The 20,191-nt window shown below is 49.8% G+C and overlaps 1 protein-coding gene across 2 annotated transcripts in view; it reads left to right on the top strand.

Annotated features, from left to right (window-relative positions):
• The window catches only part of LOC144772520 (chloride intracellular channel protein 6-like), a 181,762-nt gene that overhangs the window by 135,075 nt on the left and 26,496 nt on the right, over window positions 1–20,191 (top strand). The gene's annotated exons all lie outside the window — the stretch shown is intronic.

The raw sequence follows: 20,191 nt of genomic DNA, 5'->3' as shown, positions 1-20,191 counted from the left end.
CGCATGGATTTTAACCCAATTGGAAAGTGCAAGTGCATTTGTTGTTCAATTTATTATTATGAATAATTGTCAAGTAGGATTTTTTTCCTTAGAACTTTAGCCCCTTTCTCTTTCTTATCAAAAGTCTGCTTACAGAAAAAACTATTATTTGTGAGGGGTCGGTTCTTAGGATGCGCTCAGCATCGCTACAGCTCCTAATGCCTAAATATCTACAAAGGGGTTTAATCCAGTGTGTCCTTGCAGAATTATATGCCTTGCAGAAGAATAGTATATGAGCATCGTTTTCCTTTACTACCTCTGCACATAGGGGACACAGGTCGCTTCCCTTGCCCCCCCCCTTCTCTGTTCCAACTGGATGTATTTACACCTATTTGCAGGATTCCGTATCTAAATTGCAAAAATAAAGATTTTGCTAACGGTGGTTCTATCTCGTCCAGAAAGGGCTCTAGACGAGCAACATCTTTAAAGGCTAAGAACGTCATAGTTAAAGACCCAACAGTCGAACTATGCAACAGACTATTTGCAATGTGGGTCCAATATATCACTTTCAAGTGTTTTTTACAAGATGCCGTTAGATTTTGGGGATCTTCCATAAGCTCAACTTTTGCATCCACGTTATTACATGTCTTAACCACGGGATGTCTCTACATCGTTTTATCTTTATAATTTCCTCCAACCCTGCTTTATAGGGAATCAGTTCTGGAGTCGACCAGATTCTGATCCAAAATAACAACGGTCTTAATGCTGCACAGTGCGTTACCACATAGATATTCTTTAATTGCCTATTGATCTGTAAAGCAAGGAATACATATTATTGTTGCCTATGCCACAGCCGGGGTGGGAAGTGTAGTAGTGGGTGTACGTATATTTTGATTGGGCACCATTAACCGCATGCGTGCGGGCGGAATTCCGCCCGTATGCTGGGATTTGCGGTATCGCATGTTACATGACGAGCTGGGCTCGTCATCAGCGTAGCAGGAGGCTACCTCAGGACGAGCCCAGCTCGTCATGAGCGTCGAAGGGGTTAAAGTGGGAAATGGTATCTATCATAACAGCTCTTGCAAACAGCAGGATTAAGAAGTACATACGAGATTAATCCTTATGTTGAGTAGACACGTCAGGTATTTTCTGTATGATCTGTAGTTACAATTTTGACACCATTTCTTTACCATTTTTTCATGTATTTATAATTTCATTGAGCAATTATTGCTCCTCTCTAGCCCACAGAGAGAGCAGTTTTTGCAGTTGCCAGCTGCAGTGTGCTGCTTTCTGCTAGTGCACGATATGCAGCTGGCCAGACTTTTGTTATGGTTGTGCCTGTCTTGCTTGCCCCTGGTGCTCAGGGTTTTACTCTGGTGATTTATGAACTGAGTAACTCAACGTGGAGAAGTGTGGCTCACTGGTTAGAGGAGGCAGACCTGGAAGCAGAGGTCAGCCCGGGACCAGGGTTCAATTCCCGGCTCGGCGGGGTCTTGAGTCCTAAAATGTCCATGGACTCGACAATTCTCGCTCCGGTGCCTACTCGATTCACGGGTTCACACTCTGCGACTCTGGGCAATAGCTTGCTTAATCTCCACAACGGCCCCTCGCAGCGGGATGCCTGGATTTCACCTTGCGGATACCCTGCTGGGGTTATCTCACAGGGGAATACCAGGATGGGTTCCCTAAGCAAGCGCTTAGAAACCGCTCGGTGATTTGCGCTATATAAATTCCTGTACATTTACATTTACATTTACATTTACAAAGAATACCCTCTAGGGTGTGTACTCACTCCTCGTGGTCGTCTGTTGTTTTCCCCCCAACCCGGCCTTACAACTCTTACTTGCATGGGCCCCACCTTAATATTTGACAGAAATTATCTCACGTCACCCTTCAGCAATTCTAAAGAAGTGCACATTGACAGTCCCAGCTCTTCCCCTATAGATGCCAGAGGGCTATCACTAGTGTTAGGCACAGATCACTTGAACTGGTGCTCTCTTGTGGCTCTGCGCCCCCCTGACATCCTCTTCCCTCGACACCTGGCAATCTCCTGACACGCCCCTTCTCCCACCCCCCATTAGACAATCAGCAGCCTTGATGTTCTATATCCCAAAACTTTGGAAGTGATTCTGATAAGTTCAGTATTTCTATATCATCAGTATGCAGATTCTCAAATATATCTGAAAATTTCTCCCTCGAATATCGTCATCCTGCTCACAAACAGTGCAGAAATGCATAGCAAACTATCACTTTAAATTAGCCCTAAAACACAGAGTGCCTATTCATTTCGCCAAAGAAATCAAATTTCCTATTCAAGAATGGTAGAATCCTGTTCTCCTTTCTACTGCAAATAGGCTATTGTGGATAGCGGCAGTTCTTTCCTTGATGACCGTCTCAATCTTCAAAAACAAATTCTGACCCTGGCCAGGAATGCCCACCACCTGCTAAGATTACTTTTGAAATGTTCATTCCGGAACACGATTTTAAGCCATTGGGCCTTTCCAGACTGGAAACATAAACACATTATTTTCCATTCTCCCAAAATAAAATGTATCGCCCCTGAAAACAGTACTTCATGCAGCTGGAAATGTCACCACATCATCCACACCCTACACTCCATACAGTGGCTCCCTTTGAGTGCCACAAGGGAAGACCTGCACCCCCTTTGAAACCGAAAAGGGGGTGGTGATGAACAGAGTGCCTGAATTAAGCAGACCACTCTTACCCAGTCCAAAGATCAGGGCTTGATCCATCACCGTTTTTTAGCTCACTGCACCATCCCAGCTCAGAACTTGGCTATATGCAAATTAGTCTGTTCCTGTCCCAGTGCATGATGGGAACAGGGCAAACCAAACTACCAAGCCAATTCTTATACTGGGAAGGAAACAAGCTTCCGGGGACCGGTTTCTGCCATTTCAGGCGTCGTCGGCCCGGCTTGCTTGAATCCTGATGGTGCAATGAGCAAGGGACTCACATCTGAGTATACCCTTCCACGCTTATGGTGGACAAAATGATTCAGAAAAGGGGGTGGTGATGAACAGAGTGCCTGAATTAAGCAGACCACTCTTACCCAGTCCAAAGATCAGGGCTTGATCCATCACCGTTTTTTAGCTCACTGCACCATCCCAGCTCAGAACTTGGCTATATGCAAATTAGTCTGTTCCTGTCCCAGTGCATGATGGGAACAGGGCAAACCAAACTACCAAGCCAATTCTTATACTGGGAAGGAAACAAGCTTCCGGGGACCGGTTTCTGCCATTTCAGGCGTCGTCGGCCCGGCTTGCTTGAATCCTGATGGTGCAATGAGCAAGGGACTCACATCTGAGTATACCCTTCCACGCTTATGGTGGACAAAATGATTCAGAAAAGGGGGTGGTGATGAACAGAGTGCCTGAATTAAGCAGACCACTCTTACCCAGTCCAAAGATCAGGGCTTGATCCATCACCGTTTTTTAGCTCACTGCACCATCCCAGCTCAGAACTTGGCTATATGCAAATTAGTCTGTTCCTGTCCCAGTGCATGATGGGAACAGGGCAAACCAAACTACCAAGCCAATTCTTATACTGGGAAGGAAACAAGCTTCCGGGGACCGGTTTCTGCCATTTCAGGCGTCGTCGGCCCGGCTTGCTTGAATCCTGATGGTGCAATGAGCAAGGGACTCACATCTGAGTATACCCTTCCACGCTTATGGTGGACAAAATGATTCAGAAAAGGGGGTGGTGATGAACAGAGTGCCTGAATTAAGCAGACCACTCTTACCCAGTCCAAAGATCAGGGCTTGATCCATCACCGTTTTTTAGCTCACTGCACCATCCCAGCTCAGAACTTGGCTATATGCAAATTAGTCTGTTCCTGTCCCAGTGCATGATGGGAACAGGGCAAACCAAACTACCAAGCCATTTCTTATACTGGGAAGGAAACAAGCTTCCGGGGACCGGTTTCTGCCATTTCAGGCGTCGTCGGCCCGGCTTGCTTGAATCCTGATGGTGCAATGAGCAAGGGACTCACATCTGAGTATACCCTTCCACGCTTATGGTGGACAAAATGATTCAGAAAAGGGGGTGGTGATGAACAGAGTGCCTGAATTAAGCAGACCACTCTTACCCAGTCCAAAGATCAGGTCCCCGGTAGCTTGTCTCCTTTCTGGTGAAGAATTGGCTTGGTAGTTTGGTCTGCCCTGTTCCCATGATGCACTGGGCCAGGGACAGACTAATTTGCATATAGCCAGGTTCTGAGCTGGGATGGGGCAGTGAGATAAATAACGGTGATGGATCTAGCCCTGATCTTTGGACTGGGTAGGAGTGGTCTGCTTAATTCAGACACTCTGTTCATCACCACCCCCTTTTCTGTATCGTTTTTGGCCACTATAGGTGTGGCAGGGTATACTCAGACATGAGTCCCTTTCTCACTGCTCCATCAGGATTCAAGCAAGCCGGGCCGAAGAGGCTGAAATGCCAGAAACCGGTCCCCGGTAGCTTGTCTCCTTTCTGGTGAAGAATTGGCTTGGTAGTTTGGTCTGCCCTGTTCCCATGATGCACTGGGCCAGGGACAGACTAATTTGCATATAGCCAGGTTCTGAGCTGGGATGGGGCAGTGAGATAAATAACGGTGATGGATCTAGCCCTGATCTTTGGACTGGGTAAGAGTGGTCTGCTTAATTCAGACACTCTGTTCATCACCACCCCCTTTTCTGTATCGTTTTTGGCCACTATAGGTGTGGCAGGGTATACTCAGACATGAGTCCCTTTCTCACTGCTCCATCAGGATTCAAGCAAGCCGGGCCGAAGAGGCTGAAATGCCAGAAACCGGTCCCCGGTAGCTTGTCTCCTTTCTGGTGAAGAATTGGCTTGGTAGTTTGGTCTGCCCTGTTCCCATGATGCACTGGGCCAGGGACAGACTAATTTGCATATAGCCAGGTTCTGAGCTGGGATGGGGCAGTGAGATAAATAACGGTGATGGATCTAGCCCTGATCTTTGGACTGGGTAAGAGTGGTCTGCTTAATTCAGACACTCTGTTCATCACCACCCCCTTTTCTGTATCGTTTTTGGCCACTATAGGTGTGGCAGGGTATACTCAGACATGAGTCCCTTTCTCACTGCTCCATCAGGATTCAAGCAAGCCGGGCCGAAGAGGCTGAAATGCCAGAAACCGGTCCCCGGTAGCTTGTCTCCTTTCTGGTGAAGAATTGGCTTGGTAGTTTGGTCTGCCCTGTTCCCATGATGCACTGGGCCAGGGACAGACTAATTTGCATATAGCCAGGTTCTGAGCTGGGATGGGGCAGTGAGATAAATAACGGTGATGGATCTAGCCCTGATCTTTGGACTGGGTAAGAGTGGTCTGCTTAATTCAGACACTCTGTTCATCACCACCCCCTTTTCTGTATCGTTTTTGGCCACTATAGGTGTGGCAGGGTATACTCAGACATGAGTCCCTTTCTCACTGCTCCATCAGGATTCAAGCAAGCCGGGCCGACGAGGCTGAAATGCCAGAAACCGGTCCCCGGTAGCTTGTCTCCTTTCTGGTGAAGAATTGGCTTGGTAGTTTGGTCTGCCCTGTTCCCATGATGCACTGGGCCAGGGACAGACTAATTTGCATATAGCCAGGTTCTGAGCTGGGATGGGGCAGTGAGATAAATAACGGTGATGGATCTAGCCCTGATCTTTGGACTGGGTAAGAGTGGTCTGCTTAACTCAGACACTCTGTTCATCACCACCCCCTTTTCTGTATCGTTTTTGGCCACTATAGGTGTGGCAGGGTATACTCAGACATGAGTCCCTTTCTCACTGCTCCATCAGGATTCAAGCAAGCCGGGCCGAAGAGGCTGAAATGCCAGAAACCGGTCCCCGGTAGCTTGTCTCCTTTCTGGTGAAGAATTGGCTTGGTAGTTTGGTCTGCCCTGTTCCCATGATGCACTGGGCCAGGGACAGACTAATTTGCATATAGCCAGGTTCTGAGCTAGGATGGGGCAGTGAGATAAATAACGGTGATGGATCTAGCCCTGATCTTTGGACTGGGTAAGAGTGGTCTGCTTAATTCAGACACTCTGTTCATCACCACCCCCTTTTCTGTATCGTTTTTGGCCACTATAGGTGTGGCAGGGTATACTCAGACATGAGTCCCTTTCTCACTGCTCCATCAGGATTCAAGCAAGCCGGGCCGAAGAGGCTGAAATGCCAGAAACCGGTCCCCGGTAGCTTGTCTCCTTTCTGGTGAAGAATTGGCTTGGTAGTTTGGTCTGCCCTGTTCCCATGATGCACTGGGCCAGGGACAGACTAATTTGCATATAGCCAGGTTCTGAGCTGGGATGGGGCAGTGAGATAAATAACGGTGATGGATCTAGCCCTGATCTTTGGACTGGGTAAGAGTGGTCTGCTTAATTCAGACACTCTGTTCATCACCACCCCCTTTTCTGTATCGTTTTTGGCCACTATAGGTGTGGCAGGGTATACTCAGACATGAGTCCCTTTCTCACTGCTCCATCAGGATTCAAGCAAGCCGGGCCGAAGAGGCTGAAATGCCAGAAACCGGTCCCCGGTAGCTTGTCTCCTTTCTGGTGAAGAATTGGCTTGGTAGTTTGGTCTGCCCTGTTCCCATGATGCACTGGGCCAGGGACAGACTAATTTGCATATAGCCAGGTTCTGAGCTGGGATGGGGCAGTGAGATAAATAACGGTGATGGATCTAGCCCTGATCTTTGGACTGGGTAAGAGTGGTCTGCTTAATTCAGACACTCTGTTCATCACCACCCCCTTTTCTGTATCGTTTTTGGCCACTATAGGTGTGGCAGGGTATACTCAGACATGAGTCCCTTTCTCACTGCTCCATCAGGATTCAAGCAAGCCGGGCCGAAGAGGCTGAAATGCCAGAAACCGGTCCCCGGTAGCTTGTCTCCTTTCTGGTGAAGAATTGGCTTGGTAGTTTGGTCTGCCCTGTTCCCATGATGCACTGGGCCAGGGACAGACTAATTTGCATATAGCCAGGTTCTGAGCTGGGATGGGGCAGTGAGATAAATAACGGTGATGGATCTAGCCCTGATCTTTGGACTGGGTAAGAGTGGTCTGCTTAATTCAGACACTCTGTTCATCACCACCCCCTTTTCTGTATCGCCCCCTTTGAAACCGCCTGGCTGCTTTCCCTCTCTCGCCCGAATTGGGCGCCTCGCGGCAAGCTTGGGGGCGACCAATATGGTCACCCCCTTCTTTGTGGGCTTGTGGGGAGGTGTTCCTGCTTTTGGGAGGCATTTGGCACAGGCTCCTATCGGGTCCGACTTCGCCTTCCCCAGCCCAAGATTCAACCCCTTCCAGGGGCAGGTTCCTCCCCCCTTCTTAGCGCCTTGCCCAACTGCGTACCTTTCCCCATCAATCATTCCAGTGATGACATGGTATGGTGCATAGAAAGGTCGCAATTTATTAAAACATGGTTTATACATTTCACAACTTTTGGTTGCTATTCTTACACATCCATGTCATTTTACATCATGCATTGTTTTCCCAGTTTGGCGTTAGTCCTTTTATGACAGCACTAATCTTAGCTTGAGGTGCCCCTTTGAGCAAGGCCTCCATGTTGTGCAGTTCTAGGCTTTCCTTGCTACCGAGTTTTGTGGGAGTCTGCTAAGACCGTCCCGGGCTGAAAGTGCCGTTCCGCTTGCCCTGGACCCTTGCTGGCCACTCGTCTGCTCCGCAGTGCCCCTGCCATGTGGCATCCCAAGGACCTTGTGTGAGCATCTCATCTACTCTGTCTATGGCTGTGTGCTGTCATCCGCTCACTCTGCATCCCTGCCGTGAGGCATCCCAAGGACACTGTGTGAGGAGCTCATCTACCTCTCGACATTTCCCCTTTTGTATCTTTTTCTGTGTCTCTTCCGCCATGCTGCCTATGGTCTAACTAATTCTATGCAGAGGAAGGATAGCTTGGTAGTTGGGCCTTCGGTCTTGTCCTGTGCTAGCAGAACATCTAACTCTGGTCAGGTCCACGAACTGGTGGAGGAGGTTTACGCACTCCTCCGTTCCTGCCTTCCCCATGAACAGAAAATCATCCAAATAGTGCACCCGCCCCTCCCCCTCTCCAGGGTGGCGAATGCCAAGTTCCAATTCAAGAAAACTACAAAATGATTCAAAGTAAGCGCAGGGTATTGAGCAGCCCATGGGTAAGTATTTGTCATAGTAATAGTTCCTGTCCAGTTGGAAACCTAGGTGATAACTGGGCGCACTGGTTACAGGCGAAATGCTGACTTGATATACGTTTTTGCCAGCAGAGCCCCTTTCCCTGCCTGTTTAATTAAATCCAATGCATCGTCCAGGGAGGCGTAAGCTACTGAACAGCTGCCCTGTTCTAGCCATTCATTGATGGACTCCCTGTGCGTGTGTGAAAGGTGGTGTATGAGCCAGTATTTACCTGTTTCCTTCTTAGGTACCACTCCTAACGGAGAGACTAATAGGTTAGGAAGTGGAGGGGAGGCAAAAGGACTGACCACTCTACCTAGTTGAACCTCCTACCTTGTGTCTAGATGCCTCTAGAGTGTCCTGTACCGATGTTAAGTTGCGGCTAAGCCGCGGGCCACTGATCCTTTGTAGGGGATGGGGAACTCAGCTGTGAAACCTTCTGCCAATTGTTGTCTGTCTATTTTCTTTGGGTAGTTATTGAGTAAGGATATCAGTTTCCCAGCATTTAGGGGGTAGGTAATGGTAGCCCCTCTCCCACTTTCTCCGTCCCCCCATGTGCCAGCTTTGCTTGGCCGCTAATTCTTTGTGTCTCTGCTGGTACCTGTCACTTGTGACTGTCCGCAGGTCCCACAGCTGTGTTTAAACCTGCATGCGTACCCCCATTTGTGTTTATCTTTATCATACTCCCAACAGGTTGCCACTCTGGTTTTGCCTCCGCCTCTGAAATCTTGTCCTTGGCCCTCATATTTCCCTTTAAATCATGCGGGACGAAAATTGTATTTCTGCGTGCATAGCCCTTTCCTGGCTGCCACCATATGGTTCATGAAGCCCTTAATGTCTTGGCAGTCCCACTGGCCAGGGCCGCATCTTCTCCCTAAATCCTTCATCGTACCTCTGCCATACTTCTCCTTGATACTTTTGCTGTGCTTCGTGCACTTTCTGTTCGTATAACATTAGTGCTGCTGCACTCTTAGGGAACTTTTGTATGAACATGCATGCCAAAGTCCTGAAGGCCTTTAGCCAGTTCTCTATGTTTTTTTTCACTCTGGGTTTGCATCTATCCTTTCTGTCCTCATCCTTTTTTATCTTGAGCTGTGAGGCCCAGGCCCACTTGGCACACCTCCAGCAAGAGAATATATCTATAAACTCCTTCCTTCAAATTCTCTCTTTCACTGCTAGCGGGATAAGATTCGCTAACCCCAGGAGTTTTGTGGTGGTAGGCCGGCCGCCCAGCACCAGTATGTATTTGTGTGCTGGCTTCCCACCTGGGTCCTGTCCCTCACTCGCCCCGACCATGCCCAGTTGGTGCCCTTCCGGTACCGCCGCGCTACCCTGCTTGCTCGGCGCGGCCCTCCCTGAGCCTGCACCATCTCTGCTCTTCTCCCCTAGAGGGCTTTCCTGCCTGGTGCTAACTACTTTTTGTCCCTTCTTTTGCTAATGTCCCTGGCCCCCATTGGGCCCTATACTTGCTTGGGGTACTCCCCCATAAGGGGCCCCCCGGCCCAGGCCAGTCCCACCAAGGCATCCAAGCCACCGGAGGTGGCTGCACCTGGCTCCAAGCTTCCCCCAGGAACTCCTGTTTGCCCGCCCTCCCCTCGCGTTTGCTAGCCAGGGGGCGGCTGAAGGGACAATGGCCCTTGTGTAGCGTAGTTACCTACCCCGAATTGTGTGCCATAGTTTGCTATTTGCCCGGGTACCCCCTCACTGATACCATTGTGCCCTTGCCCATTTTTGCGCTGCCCGCCCTTTTCACTTAGCGCCTGGTCACCAAGTCCTCCGTGGATCTTGGTAGGCTCTTTGCTCGTCAAGGGGCTGCCGTGTTGGCCACAAACCCCTTGTTGTCGCTGTTGCCCTCGTCGTCTTCTGAGTCGGTCACCACCTCCAGTATTATGGTTGCCCGGATTCTGCCCCTTCCTCTGTTTGTCGGGGTGGGTTCTCCACCATTTTGTCCTGGGGCTGCAGGGGGATGTTGAGTTGTTTTTCTTGGCAACCCTTCTCCTGGTCTCAAATGGGCCGCCATTTTGGCTGCAGGCCTGTTCTTGTCTGGCTTTTGGGGTGAGGGGTGCTGGAGCTGGTGCCTACATAGGCTTAGGCTTCTTCTTGGCTGGCCCCTCTGCTATGTGGTCATTCATCCATGTTTTTCCCTTCAGGGCCACCAGCGCTCTTGCTTTTCTCAACAGTTCCTCCAAATTGCCGCCTAATTCTGTCCCGGAGTCCTCCTGTAGCCTTCTCCGGTCCTTTTTGGGGGTTCCTTGTGCCAGGCACCTCCTTGTATCTTGCCGGCATTCTCTTCTCCCATGTTCGCCCCACGTCTCCCAATCATGGTACTTTCCTCCGTACAGACAGTAATTGCGTAAATAAATGTCTTGATCCTAAGGCAAGTAGTCAGGCCCTAACTGACTTAAAAACATCCAGTGTGATTTGGACGTCAGCCGGATAGACAAGTTAATAAATTAAACTTGGTAACTGAACAACTTAGTTGAATAAGATAATATAATGCAGGATGTCCTACCCTAATGGGAATTTTTAGGTAAATGGCCCGAAAGTAGATCACATAGCTGCAGTGGGACAGAAATCAATCAATCAGGCCCCAGCAGCCTAATTGGAGTGCAGGTATTATTAAGCTAGGTAGCGGGGCAAAATACTGTGTAGGCTTGCAGCGCTGCAACTCCCAGCTGGCGCAGGCTTTGTTTTCACTCAGCTACGCTCTGGTCTGCCGCCACGGCCACCCCCAGCTCTTGGTCCCGATCTGGACTAGCCAGGTGTGCTGACTTCAGGCTCCAAGCTCTGCTTCACCGCCGCTTTTGCCGCATAAACGAAGATCGGTTCAGTCTGGGTCACAACTCCGTCGTGCCTGCCGTGACTTGATGCCGTCGCCCTCGCTGCTCCTCCTGGCAACCCTGCAGATTGGAGCCTCGGAGCGCTTGGTCCTCCTTCGTGCCTCCGGCGCCCTTGCTGCTCCTCTGGGCCTCCCCAACTGTCAAAGCCTCATCCTCTGGTGCTATTGTCCGCCAATGGTTCCGCCAAAGCCTGGTCTTCCAGTGTCCCGTCCGCGGTTATGCTCCAGGTCAGTACGACGGCTGCAATATTCCGATTGGATCAGGGGGTTGAGTGCCACAAGGGGAGACCTGCGCCCCCTTTTGATCACCCCGGACGCTTGCCCTCTCTCGCCCGAATTGGTGGCTCGCGGCTAGCTTGGGGTCTACCAATCTTGTCACCCCCTTCTTCGCGGGCTTGTGTGTGTGTGGGAGGGGGTTGTTCCCGCCTCCGGGAGGCCTTTGGCACGGGCCCCTATCCGGTCCCACTTCGCCTCCCCAACCCATGATTTAAGACGTTGTGCATCACTCGCAAAGCTCTTCTAAACTCGGCCCCTCCTATCCAGCTGGAAAGTTGAGAATCTCTGGAACCCAATGGGGTTCGAGGAATGCTGAATCCCTTCTCCTGGAGCATCTGACATTTAAAATGCTATGTGAATAAAAAATTAGCTAGCTATCGCGCCAAGAATTTTCAATTCTATTAAGGACACAGAGGCGAGGATTATGCTTCTCTTTCATTTTAATGCTACACACAGCAGCCAATGAAATCTTTGTATATCAAAAAACAAACTACATTTCCCATGATTTAAAACACCACATCACTTCCTGTAGCAGTCCATAAGACCTAGGCAACACCTGATATCCTCCTCTTTCTTTGCCTTGAACATAAGTCCATAAAGTTCTTGAAATCCAACATAAACATCCTCCAACGTGGAAGAACAGCCAACCGGAAATAATTCCTTTAACTGGAAACAAACTCAGTCCATCTTCTTCTCAGAACCTGGAAGAATGAGAAAAAATGCCAGTAAAATCTGCAAACACAGACTATAAACATGGGAGGGCAAGATATTACAATGCATGTAATATAACCGGGTGGGATAATCCTCGCCTCCGTGTCCTTAATAGAATTGAAAATTCTTGGCGCGATAGCTAGCTAATTGTTTGTTCTATTACAGGACCGGATGCTTCGTATTATGCTAGTTTAACGCTCTTGAAATACTACAGAGGAAATATCACCCACCGGTTTATAATAAAACTGTTTAAAAGTTGATTCTGAGGACCAATCTGCCGAACGCATAATGTCCTGAACAGTACATCCTAACATAAAGCTCTTAGAGGCCATGGCGCCACGAACAGAATGCGCCGCAAACACCTGGGTTTTAATACCCAAACATATTTCAACCACTTGGCTATCGGAGCCGCTGTAACAGGTGTGAATGGTTTCTGCAAAGCAATTAATAACTGCATAACACCTGAAGGTCGAGAAGACCTTGTACACTCCTCGTAAGCTTTAAGGCATTGCACCACACGCAGTTTTGCATTACTTGGAAAAGCATGGTAATCAACACTGTTAGACATCGTCTTAGTCCTGGATAGTAATATTAAAGGAAACTCCCTCCGGAGTAAACACTCTACCTGTAATATCCAATGCTTTGACGTCCGATGACCGTCGACATGCAGCAAGACATAATAACATAGCCAACTTGGCAGAGAGTTGTTTCCTGGATAACAGATCATTCTGGGGCGAACTATTGAACAATGACAAAACTAAAGAAACATCCCATAGTGAAGTATATTTGGGTTTTGGCGGATTCGCTACCCTAATCCCTTTTAGAAGCTTGCAAACGAGCGGGTGCATACCCACAGGTTTACCATCTATCTGAGAATGACCCGCCGAAATCGCGGAACGGAAATTGTTAACAGAGCAATATGCTAAACCTTCCGAAGCCTTCATGGAAAAGAAGTTCACAATGCAGGGTAGTCCTGCCCCCACGGGATCCACGTGTTGTTCCACACACCAACAAACCCAGCCTTTCCAGGCAGAAGCGTATCTCTTCCTGGTAGAAGGGTCCCAGGCTTGATCGATAAAGGCTGAAGCCTGCGCCGAAAATTCTGGCATCTGCCAACGTTTCCGGAAAGTCTCCAGGCCAACAGAGACAAATGCCCCGACTGTACCATCGGGTGCATCTCTCCATGAGGGCCCTGGAGTATCATTGGTGATTCCGGGATCTTCCTGGGAAGGTCGCAACTCACTTCCAGGAGACTTGGGAACCAAGGTTGCAATTTCCATAGGGGAGTCACTGAAATCACCACCGCCCTCTGACGCACTATCCGTGAGTACACTCGAGGAATCAATATGAATGGGGGAAACGCATATTTCAAGGACTGGGACCAGTTCTGCGTGAAAGCATCCGTCGCCAGAGCCAACGGATCCGGTCTCCAGCTGAAGAACTGTGGCATCTGCCGATTCAACCTGGAAGCAAAAAGGTCGATCTGGCAAGACCCCCGAATCACTTGTAACCATTGAAGCACTCGCGGTTGGAGTTGCCAATCGCTGTAGTCCCTGAGGTGGCGCAAGTACCAGTCCGCCACCACATTTGACTGACCCGGGAGAAACTCGGCTATGACCGATATCTGACGACTTAGGCAATAGTGCCAGAAATCTTTCGTTATCTCTACTAACATGGAGGATCTTGTACCTCCCAGTTTGTTGATGTAACGTACTGCCGAAATGTTGTCCATCCTGAGAAGGATGCAACATGACACTTTCTTTGGTGACAAAGTCTTGATCGCAAATGAACCGGCGAGAAGCTCTACGCAATTTATATGAAGATCTAACTCCTGTAGGGACCATCGCCCTCCTGTGGAAATATTTCCGCAACGCGCACCCCAGCCCCAACGGCTGGCGTCGGACTCAATGACTATTTCTGGAATGGAGCCGAAAATGGCTCGACAGTTCCAAGCCTCCACGTGGCCTAGCCACCATTGAAGCTCCTGACGGACCTCCAAGGACAGCTGAACCAGATCCGTGTAAGAGAGACCCTTCTGCAGGTGTTGAATCTTCAATCTCTGAAGGGCCCAATAATGAAGAGGGCCCGGGAAGATCGCCTGAATAGATGACGCCAGAAGACCCACTGTCCTGGCAATAGCTCTCAATGAGACAGTCTGTTTGGACATCAGGGCACGTAATTCCTTCTGAATGTCGCGCAATTTCGATCTGGAAAGACTCAGCTGAGCCAAGCGCGAATCTATCACAAAACTCAGAAAGTCTATCTTTTGGGTTGGACAGAGGACGGATTTGGTCTCGTTGACCACAAATACGAGATTTTGTAGTGTAAAAATGGTCATGTGCAGTTGTTGCCTTGCCATGTCCTGCGTCTGCGCCATGATCAGTATATCGTCTAGATACACTATCATGCGAACCCCCTGCTCCCGGAGGTAAGCTACCACTGGCTTCAACACCTTGGTGAAACACCATGGAGCCGACGAAAGACCGAAAGGAAGTACCAAATATTCGTACCACCGGTCTTTCCACTGGAACTGCAAGAACCTCCGATGTGGAGGAAAGATAGGAACAGATAGGTAGGCGTCCTTTAGATCGAGACGTACCATCCAGTCCCCTTGCTTCCGAAGATCCGCCAATAGATGGATACCCTCCATCTTGAAATGTTTGTAAACCATGAAGCCATTGAACTCTTGAGTACCAACCTGCAACCGCCAACTTTCTTCTGAACCAGAAAAATGTTGCTGCAGAAACCGCAAGGGCCCTCGTCGAAATGCGCTATCGCATGTTTCTGCAGCAATTCTCCTATTTCTGAATCTATGAAATCGCACTCTGTCTGGGAAAAACACAGCTGCCTGGGGTGTCTGTCCTGAACGGGGACCTGAAAGAAATCTAGATGAAAACCCTGAACAGTTTCTAAAATCCAAGCATCTTGAGACAATTGAACCCAATTTTGAAAGAAATGACGAATACGACCCCCCCAATGGGAGTGTGAAAATATCTGGAGCACTCACCTGATGATTCTGTGGCTTGGAAGCCACCACGGTAGGATCCCCTATTAAATCGCCGCTTATTGAAGCGCTGCCTTGTAGGGTAGAATGTTCCCCCACAGGTGGAATCCCAATCGCCTCTACCACAGCCAAAGTCACCTCTCTGGGGGCCTTGGTTGGACTGGCGGCCAAACGAGCGTCCCCGGCCTCGTCCGGCCCTGTGAAAAACACCAGCCTGAAGGGCTCGCTTTATTCCTGACTGGGCTTTATCGAGTGTAGTGAAGGTACCTACGTATTTAGCTACATCCTTCACAAAGCGGTCACCGAATAAATTGCCGTCCGCTAGGGGACCCGGTTCTGCTGCGGCAAGTTCGGTGAGGTTGGAGTCCATCCTCATGAGTGGGTATTTTCGGCGCTCCGTCGATATGGTGCAGTTAGCGTTGCCCAAAAGGCAGATCGCTCTCTGGGTCCATCCGACCAGAACATGCGAGTCCATTGCCGTGCCTGATTCTTGAGCCTCCAAGGCCATCTCCAAAATCTTGGTCAGGGGTCCCACAACATCCAGGAGTTTATCCTGACAACCCCTCCATGCACGGTCAATGCCCTTCTTAGGGTCTTTCGCGAACTTTTTGACAAAGGTCAACATGCTGCAGTCTATGGTATAGATTCATCAAGCGAAATTGCGATCGCAATAGCTGCGAAACAGCTATTGCGATCGCAATTTCCGCTCCCGCAATTCATCAACCCAAAAAGCATGAAATAGCGAATTCGCAAAAACAAAATCGCAAAACCAATGTGGAACCCCCATTGCGATTCCTTAACAGCGATTACCCACATTTTTTTGCTAATTATATTGCGAATTCGCAAAAAGATTGCTAATCCAATTCATCATAAATCGCAAATAGCGAAAAACAAAATCGCAAAAAGCGAGTCGCAATTTAAGGAGAAGCAAAACCAGGTGGTAACCATGAAGTTCAATTGTAAAAAAAAATATATATATGCAAACAAGAAACAGGTGAAGGGAACATCAAACACACTTAAGGAGACACAGTAGGAGCATGAGGAAAGTCACAATGCCAGGTCTCTACATCGTGGCAAGACGGCTGAGGCTCCAGGCTGCAGCCCGAAACCGACGCAGTATCCAAGAGTGCATCTTTCGGCTGCAGATTACACTCCTGGGCCACACAGAAGAGGAGATCTACTCCAAATACAGGTTGAATGGGGCAATGATAACTATGCTCATCAGAGACATTGACCCCCTGATGCAGCACCCAACAAGGAGGACCAATGCCGTGCCCACCCATGTCCAGGTCCTGTGCTGCCTGCACCTCCTGGCCTCCGGAAGCTTCCAGGGGATAGTTGCATATGCAGGGGGGATATCCCAGAGCACACTGTCACGCTGCCTACGGAGTTTCCTGGACGCCATGCTGAGCCGGATACACAACTACATAACCTTCCCAACAACCCAACAGGAGTTAACCCAAACAAAACTGGACTTCTATCACACCGCCCAATTCCCCCATGTCATTGGCTGCATTGACTGTACCCACATCCACATCTGTCCACCCACAGAGACAGAATACATGTACCGGAACCGCAAGTCCTACCACTCACTCAACATCCGGATGGTCTGCAATGCGAAGACCATCATCACCGACATTGTGGCCCAATACCCGGGGAGCATGCATGATTCGTTCATCTTCCGGCACAGCGGCATACACACCCGCTTGGCCTGGGGTGACTTTGGCCAAGGACATCTCCTAGGTAAGTACACATGCCCACACACAGTATGTCAAGACCATGTAGCTGCGTATAACAGGCACTGACCCTCTGCTCCTATCCTTCAGGTGACAGCGCCTACGGCCTCCGTGAATACCTCCTCACCCCATACCTCAACTCTGCTACACCACAGGAACGGCGTTACAGTGCTGCGCACATACACACAAGAAATGTAATTGAGCGGACATTTGGGATGTTAATGAGCCGATTCCGCATCCTACACAAGACTGGCGGGGCCCTCAAATACCAGCCTGAGGTCTGCTGCCGCATCGTGGTTGTGTGTCCCATACTCCACAATATTGCCACCAAGCGGAGGATACCTGTGGAGGTGTCTGGTAGTGAGTCGGAGGTGGACTACCTGCCACTGTCACATGTGCATCATGCACGCGGGGAGAATTCTGCTGAAGGACACAGGCGCCGCAACAACATCACACTGAACTATTTCTAGTGCACCCATACCCCTCACACAACACTGCACTCATGCATGCCACATGAATTAATGACATGAGGAAGATTTGTGTTCAAAATAAATTCTTATTGTTATGTACAACAAGGTCTAGAAGTGTTTTTAATTTTCAAACAATATCACAAATGTATTGCGTCATACAGGCTCTTGTATGCAGAGCAGGCGTGCATGGTTACATCACCATGGCACTGCTGGTAATTTTCAGTCAGTCACTGGGGCCTCCTGCTGGACGCACCCTGTCGCCTCTCCAACTCCACGGTGGGAGTGTCTGGCTGGGATGCAGCACTGGGCCTGGAACTGCAGCGCCTTTCTGGTTGCACCGGCACAGACAGGCCGCTCAGGCTCGATGTGCCCTCACTGGCATCATCACCCCCTCCTTGCATGGCCATGCCACACACCTGTTGGTTTTGTACTGCGGTGGTAACCTTCTCCAGGGCCCTTGCTACATCTTGGCAGCATTGTACCATTTGAATCTGCATCGCCAGGGACCTGCGCGACAGTTGTGATGTGGCATTCCCTATCAGGTGGTTCGACCGGGTATATGCAGATAGCCGGGTCAGCAGTTGGCGGTGGCATCGGCTGGTGATGTCCTGCTGCGCCACCATCAGTTGGTTGCTTTCTGTAACTGCAGCCGTTAGCTCCTGCACACTTCCTGTAAGCTGGTTAATATTGCGTGCAGTTTTGTACAGCTGCAGCTGCATGGCTGTCATGTGCTGTGCCTGCTTGCGGTGCACAGCTAGCAGTCGGGCTTCGATACCTAGCCCTAGATCTTGGGCCTGTTGCTCCTTGTCTGCTCGTGTGGCCACAGTGCGCTGCTGCCTCAACCGGCCGCTTGCCTGGGACCGCACAGTGGCTGTGCGGCGTGTCTGCCTCCTGGGTGGTGGTGGGGTCTATTCCACTGCCATGCGTGACGCCTGGGGTGACTGAACTCCTCCTGTGGCTGCAGGGATGGCCCTGTGCATTTGGGAAGGCGCAGGTACATGGGACCGTCCAGGTTCTGGGGCTGGATGGCTCTCTCCCACCGTCTCCTCTGGAGTCTCCTCGATATGGAGTGCCTCGCTATCTGAGGTCTCTGCATCTGCAGCACCTGTGATGTGAATGGGAGCATGATTAATGATATGATTCTGGCACCTGGGATGTAGCAACATGCATGCAGCCTTGCATTCCCTGACTGGCTTTAGGGGTATGTTTCACTTGGCAGTTCTGGCTATGTGTGGCTATCAGGGCACATTGTCACAATACAGGTCTCACAATGCAATGGGGTGTTTCTGATGGGCAGGGACTGCATTACTGGGGTTTTAAAATGGCTAGCTCTGGGGGCATGGGCATTGTTAGGGGACGGGTCGCAGTTGCATGGCTCTTACCTTGTGATTGGTGTGTGGGTCGGGAGGTGTCCAGCTGAGTGACCCCCACGCAGGCTGCAGGGTTGATGGTGTCCTCAACCAAGTCCTCAAGTGGTGTGTTTGCGGCAACTGTGGGCTCTCCTCCTCCCGTGGCCACTCTCTCCCCCAGCCTCTCTTCAATGCTTTCCTTGGCACTGCCACTGAGGTCATACCACCTGTTCTTAAGGTCATCGATTGACCGCTGTGTCACTCCTACGGCGTTGACCTTTGCCCTGATGCGCAGCCAGATGCGCCTTTTGTCAGCCTCGGGCACCTTCCTGGAAAGCTTTCCAAAAAGCTTATCATGGGCCTTGCTGACTCCCTCAATCAGGTACTCGAGCTCCTGTTCTGAGAACTTGATTTTCCTCTTCCTGCCAGTTCACTGGATCCTGCTGCATTCTGGGACATTCTGGTTGCAATGTATGTCCTGTCTTGGGACTGCAGGGTGTGTCTCCTGGAGCTCAGTGCTGTGCCTCCTCCTCTCTCCAGCTCTGTGTTCCAAATGAGTAATGGAGCTGCCTACTGTCTGGTTGTGTGTCATCATTGTGCTCAAAATGCGACTTCCCGTTTTTGCGATCTCGCAATTTGCGAGATCGCTATTTGCGATTTCGGTAATTGCGAAATCGCAATTTGGGGTTGGGAAACAGCCGATTCTGCGAATTAATAGCGATTTTTGAAAATTGCATACGGCGATTGCGGGCGACTTTTTTTGCGATTTTGATGATGCATCCCAATCTGCGAATTCTAATTAGCGATTCGGTATTTTTCGCTAATTTGAATTCGCAGAGTGGGTGTTTGATGCATCTGGGGGTATGTCGGGAGTTTCTGCGACTTTATCGGCAATGTCCAGTCTAGGGCACTCAAACCTCAGCCTATTCCTGACCTCCTCATCAAAACTCTTTCGGAGGTTATCATGTATATAGACAGCGACCCCAGGTGCTGGAAGCCAATCGGATGATCTAGGGTGAACAATATCAGCAGGGTTGAAGGTAAAGGGGGTGGAGACAGGTGGGGTGGATTCCACATTCTTGGACTTCTTAGCCCTTTTCCTGGGAGGAGAATTGTCAGCGGTGTCAGTGGTTGTAGTGTCAGTGTCCGTGTCCGGAAACCTTGGACTTGTGTATTCAGGTACAGGCAGAGAGGACAAGGAGTAGGAATGAGGCCGGAAACCTGTTGCGAACCAGAAGGCGCACCGTCCTTCTTTGGATTAGTATGGGAAGAAAACCCATGACACTTGGCAAATTTCTCCAACTGCTTAGTGATAGGCTTTAACGTTGCCAAGGCTTGTTGAACAGTTCCCGGAACTGCCTTCTTCAGGGCCTTGTTGACAGAGTCCTGGACCGAGGCGTCCAGGCCATCAACAATATTATCTTCAATGGAAGGATTAACCACTTCCTCACCAACCTCTTCATCCTCCTCATATGTCACCCAATCCTCCATGGTGTCGCCAAATTTATACATGGACTTGCTCATGAATGTGAAAATAAATATTAATTTGGAGGGTAGTAAGGGGGGAGCCAGCCCACAGCACAAATCAAGTCACCAGGTACCTAACTCCTCAGCCAAAGGCTGTTGTCGTGTTCTTGCAGCCCAAGGGGCGTAAATGGAGCAAA

Source organism: Lissotriton helveticus, chromosome 8 (genome assembly GCF_964261635.1).
Source record: "Lissotriton helveticus chromosome 8, aLisHel1.1, whole genome shotgun sequence".
Lineage (NCBI taxonomy): Eukaryota > Metazoa > Chordata > Amphibia > Caudata > Salamandridae > Lissotriton > Lissotriton helveticus.
Note: the sequence above shows the minus strand (reverse complement) of the source record. Positions and strands in the feature narration are given on the sequence as shown.